At 39.2% G+C, this 6,259-nt stretch overlaps 1 long non-coding RNA gene across 1 annotated transcript; it reads right to left on the reverse strand.

Annotated features, from left to right (window-relative positions):
• Positions 1-2,128: 2,128 nt before the first annotated feature.
• Positions 2,129-5,954, reverse strand: LOC118564452. Its single transcript, XR_004931858.1, has 4 exons — positions 5,673-5,954; positions 5,446-5,549; positions 4,993-5,240; positions 2,129-2,195 (listed from the first exon to the last, which is right to left on the reverse strand). It is a non-coding gene; the product is annotated as an uncharacterized LOC118564452 (long non-coding RNA).
• Positions 5,955-6,259: the final 305 nt, after the last annotated feature.

Here is a 6,259-nt window from a genome sequence, read left to right on the forward strand (position 1 = left end):
CTAATAATCTTAAAACAAAGATACCAGTAAAATATCCTAGATAGACCAGTCCTATATATATATATATATATATATATATATATATATATATATATATATATAGATATATATATATATATATATATATATATATATATATATATATATATATATATATATATATATATTATATATATATATATATATATATATATATATATATATATGATTTTTTTATTTATTTTTTTAAGTTTGACTTAAATTTGACTAACTTGTGTGCAGTTCATTGAAATTTGTGTCTTACATGGCCATTATCAAATTGTATAAAAAACATGGAGAGTTGCCCTTTAAAAAAAAAATCAAAGCAAGCTAACCTAAAATCTAGATACAGAGCAGAAGGATTTTTTGTTATCATTGAAATCATCTATATTATAGTCTTTCCTTCGTGTTCACCGTTCCCCTGAACGTATTTGAGTTTGTGCTTGCTTACCCAAAAAGAAATGTTTGACTGGCTGTTAAAGATATAGTGCTTTTCAAAATGGATTAATGGTCCTTAAACGGTTCCACATTTTGTCATTGCACAGCCACTAACAAACTAACTAACTAATTTAAAAAGGATTTATTTTCCATCCTTAGCCCAAAGCACCACATCTTTTTAGAGCTCAAAGAAAATAATACAGTTTCCAACATTTTTGCAAATAAAAATCTAAAACTGGTGGTATGCAACTGTGTGAGATTCTTTTGAATTACAGCTGCAAATGTTTTGAGGGTAGCTCTCTGCCAGCTTTACCCATCTAGAATTATTTTTTTTAACTGAGATTACATTACACATTAATGGATCTGGTTTATGGGTTTTTGAGTAAAAAGGCCTGAATACACACGCCTGTTACACTTTTCAGATGTGGATTTGTAAAGAAAAAATAGACAAAATTGAAAACCATTTCATTTTTTCCCCACTTAGAATTAGTACTTTCTGTTCTGTCACATAAAATACATTGCAGTTGGTGCCTGTAACCTGGATAAAGCCTTGAATAGATCATGATGTATTGTTTTATTTCTTGTTTTACTTTTTCTATTACCTACTGTTGAACATTTTGAATCAAACGCTGTATAAATAAAGTTATTATTATTATTATTATTATTATTATTATTATTATTATTATTATTATTATTATTATTATGCTGTGTTAACACTTTTATAAGGAACTGTATAAGAGGCATGAGAGTGCGGCAAATTGTGAAAGAAAGCATTATCACCTGACCATTTTTGTACTGTTTCTAAACTTAGAACAGGTGAGACCTCCAAACGCCCACGACTATTTAACACTCTTATAGAGCTGCTTAAAGAGCTTTAGTAAAATGGAGTTTATTTTTAAATGGAACAATGTGATCTTTGAAGTAGGTTTTTAATACATTTCAAATGTGGGGGGGAAAGTGAAATCCCACCAGGTGCTGACTCATCGCAAAATGTGGAAAAAGGGCCCGATAATTATCTTTCTGCATTGCATGTACACCTTGAAAGTCACGTAGTGTAGCTTCAACGGTATCTAACTTCAGGACACAAGGTATCAGAGGAGAGATAGGAGGGCAAGTAGAGAAGAAACAAGGAGAAGAAGGGAAGAAAGACCAATAGGATCTGATGCGGCAGAACAAAAACTTGGAGAGAAGATAACAGGAGGGTAAATGACAAAAGAAATTACGAAAGATGTGAGCGAAAAATAGGGAGAGGAGTGTTAAATTATCACAGGACACCCGCCAAGATGAGGAGCGAGTCAAGGGAAGGAAACGAGAGAATATGATAGAAGTGTGGCACAAGTTAAGTTAGCCAAAACTTCATTCATTAGTTTAGCATTTGCAATTTTTCCCCTTTCTTTTTTTGAATGCCATTAACAACTTATTGTATTTAACAAAGCTGTCATTGGAAAAAAAAAAAGAGAGCCAGAAAGTCATCCTGCTCTTTGGTCAGACTTTAAGAGGCCACAGACGAGCAGAAACCAGTAGAAGCAAATCTCTGCAACTGTATGTAGTCATTTCAGTAAAAGGTGAATGCTTTGTGTGTGTATGCTGGGATTGGGCTTCAGAAACGTCTGAATAATAACAATAAAATCCCCCCCACCCCGACCCCAAAGGAGGCGAAGGCTTGACTCACCACCTCTTTTGTTATGATGGATCATGGAGTGGTCAGTTTCTGAACGCGATGTCAGGCGTTGCAGGGTCTGAATCAGAATCAATATAAAAAGAAAATGTAAACTGCTTGTCTTCACTGTAAGGCCTGCTGGTCAAGGCATGATTTATAAATGAATGAGTCATTTGAGCTTCGGAAAGTTAGTCAGTGCTAGTGATTGCATTTTATCCAATAACTGAGTCACCTGATGGATTGATATGAATTGAAACAATCTGGTTACCAACTGCATGCTACATGAGCAACAGGTGGTGACTCAGATCTAAACTGTGAGTTAAATAAAACCAGAATAAGCCGCGATACCAGTTCAGAACACCAAATACAATAAATCCTGAATAAAAGCAGCAGTGGAAACACTAAAAGGGTATTTCAAAATCCTCTCTTGTCACATAAAATATAATACATACCATAATATTCTGACTATATTATATCATAAAAACAATGGGACTGGACTGTTTGAAATTGAACGGAATATTTCTATATAACTATATTGCATATATAAAAATTACATTGATCTGATCATATATTTCTATATAATTTGATAACGTTTGTGTTGTAAAGTGCCTTGAGATACACAGTTGTTGTGAACTGAAGCGATATGAATAAAAATTTTGGTACATATAAGTACAGAAAATTTGTGAAGTAATATATGACTTTACATAGTATTGTTGATGTAAATTTTTCCAGAAAATGATAATTCAGCCTTCTCTCTTAAAATGATACTTAAATACTTTTTTTTTAATATCACTTATCTGCAGTAGATACTATTCGCTGCATCTTAATTTAGTAGGAATCCAGATTAGTTTGTCCTGGGAGCGGATATTAACAGCTACTCTCACAGAGGCTAAAACCACTGTGAACTTCTACCCTGTTTACCGGTTGAAGCGCTGTGCTATAAACCTTTAAACCAAACTTTCTCATTTTATGGCCCATAAAATGACCCCCTTAGGTGTCACACACCTCAGCTTGTGGTGGCCAAGAGAGAACTCAAAGCTAAACAATCATTAGGCATTGAATCTGAATGTGCAACTTGTATTTAGAAAAAAAGTAATTTTTTATTGGCTGTTGTCATTCTGTTTGGGTAGCTACATTAGTGCCCTCACTGTTGCTGCAGTCTGGGATCACTATAAAAAAAACGAAAGAGGGAAGCAAAAGGTTCAGTTTTTTGCAATATTTTTTTGATTATAAGTTCTCAATAGGTAGAGTGCCTTCTCTGGGTCGGGAAAGATGTCCTGCCCCAAGTGGGGGGGGTTAAATATTTTGGGGTCTTGTTCACGAATGAGGGAAAGATGGAACGGGAGATCGATAGGCGGACTGGTGCTGCGTCTGCCGGGAAGCGGATGCTAGGGCTGGACGATATAGGAAAGAAAAGCATGTTGATAAAATAGAAATCTTATTGCTCGATATGAATAATTATCGCCAAATTCAAAAAAAATATTTTAAGTGCAGGCCTGGCCATTTTATGCTGTTGATTAGCGACCTAATTTTTATATACAGAACACACAAACACTGAATTCAAAGTCATCCCTTTATTCAACCAACTTTTCATCAAAACCGCAAGTTTTTAAAAAGAAAAAAAAAGATCAGAGAGCTCTCTGATCTCTTTGAAGGGGGCGGAGCTTGATGACAGAGCATTCCTGGATCTGCGTTTGTGATTGGTTGGGAGGAAGTAATGACTGTAATATTAACCTACATGGCTAGAATGTATAAGGAAGGAAAACTGTTATTTTATTTAACTTTTTATTGACCCTTTTTGCTATCATCGATTTACGTCTATCGATTGATATATAGTGCTACTGAATGATCTGTACCAGTCTGTTGTGGTGGAGAGAGAGCAGAGTCAAAAGGCGAAGCTCTCGATTTACCGGTCAATCTACATTCCTACTCTCATCTATGGCATTGAGATTTGGGTCGTGACCGAAAGATACAAGCGGCCCAAATGAGTTTTCTTCGTAGTGTGTCTGGGCCCTCCTATAGAGATAGGGTGAAGAGCTCAGTCATCTGGGAGGACTTAGAATAGAGCCGCTGCTTCTCCACGTCGAGAGGAGCCAGTTGAGGTGGCTCAGGCATCTGGTCAGGATGCCTCCTGGACGCCTCCCTGGAGAGGTGTTCCGGGCACGTCCCACCGGGAGGAGGCCCAGGGGAAGACCCAGGACACGCTGGAGGGACTATGTCTCCCGGCTGGCCTGGGAACGCCTTGGGATTCCTCCTGAGGAGCTGGCCCAAGTGGCTGGGGAGAGGGACGTCTGGGCCTCAATACTTAGGCTGCTACACCCATGACCCGATCCCAGATAAGCAGAAGAAAAGAAGAAGAAGTTCTCATATTCATGAAGAACACGTTTTGCATGCTAATAGCCCGTTGGAGAGAGTCTCACTGAAATGGATTCCCTCATCTGACACAGACGGCAGATGTCGCAGAGAGATTGGGACACAATAACGGAACATTAATGTCCTAATGTGGCGCAGTTCTACTCTTAAGTAATTGTTTCCCAGAGTCAGGGGAGAAATTACTGACAGCTGGTTTTCAGGGATCACAGCTCGAATTAAAACGATCAGTCTAAACATACAGTAAAATGCAAGAATGTCCATGTTTTTTCTGAAATACAAACATTCATCCTACGATCACATTAAGGCTTCAGTTGTCATTATAGGATGTCAGTTGTACAGTTGTAATTATTCCTATGAACAAGAGACAACGCAAATCATTAACGTCAGATATAAAATCATTAACTGTCCAATATAAAAAGGTTACAGTTCTTTAAACTGCCTTACATTTCTCTTGGGTAAGGTACAACAGTACTCTGACTGACAATGATTTTCATATTCCATACATAAATGATGGTTCACCACCTCCTACGTCCCTCTCCAGTGTAAGCAGTCGTCCTTTTCTGTGTGAATAGCCGTTCAATGCGAACGGGATGATGGTTTAGAGGTTCGTGAGATAGTGTCGGCAGAAGCTGCTGTCCTGTTTGAGAGTCAGAGTAGTTTTAAGATTGTCGATCTCCTCTTCTGTCCTAGCCCCACTCCAACGTGCCGTTAGCTTCATTGATTAGTCGCTAGCTTCGGCCTCCAGGACCAACTGAAATGAATATGTACTGACTGAAAAAAAAAAACAAGGAAGGTTGACTTCTGCATCCAAGGTAATAACTACTTGGAACTATATAAGAAACATGTTGAAAAACCTGGAACTAACCCTCAAAGTGTCAGCTCACGCTAACGTCCCTGTGCACGTTTCAAATGTTTATTTCATAGCTGCAAACTCACTGACCAGTGAACAAACGAACCTGATTAACTTGTTAGACAGATTTAAGTGGCTCTTTCCTTCTTCTTGCTTCTCCACCCCTCCTTTCATCACCACACCTTCATTTCCTTAATTGATCTCCACATCCTGCATATCAGGAAGATTAGGCTTGGATTAGCCAGGTAAACACATTGTGTGAGTCTTTGTGTGTGTGTGTGTGTGTGTGTGTGTGTGTGTGTGTGTGTGTGTGTGTGCGCGCGCGTGTTAAACCTGAGGGGGAAGTGAGGTCTTTGATCAGGGTAATGAGCTGCCAGTCCTTCCTCTCCTGTGCCTGGTGGTTGGCTTGGGGGTGTATGGACACCTGAAACAACACACACACCCACACACACACACTTGTCAAAGGAACACACTCGCATCCTGTCCCCATTATTCTCCCACTGCCACCTCCCGCTGCCCCCTGCTAGCCGTTTCTATCCATGTGTCAGTCACACCCTCACTTCATCTCCAGTCTCCTCCACAGCTTCCACCCGGCTAACAGTAGCCTAACCTTTCACAGTGGTCACACCACCCACCCACTGCCTTGCCCCCTACCTACCCTCTGTTGTGTCACATCCAATCACAGCCCCCCCCCACGACTCTCTCCCAAAAGGGACCATCATACTTCAACACCCACCGCTCGCTCACTCCACAACGAACAGACACATGCGCACGCACACACTTTTCTGACACTAGATTAAAAAGTGTTTTGCGCGACCGTTTCTGTAGTTTCTTTTCAGTGGCCTTCTGACAGCCACCCCCCCAGTTCACAGTGGGATTTTGAGGTAGGGTGGCTGTGTGACCTTTTTGCATTTTTCTTA

The sequence above is a fragment of the Fundulus heteroclitus genome, chromosome 11, assembly GCF_011125445.2.
Source record: "Fundulus heteroclitus isolate FHET01 chromosome 11, MU-UCD_Fhet_4.1, whole genome shotgun sequence".
NCBI lineage: Eukaryota > Metazoa > Chordata > Actinopteri > Cyprinodontiformes > Fundulidae > Fundulus > Fundulus heteroclitus.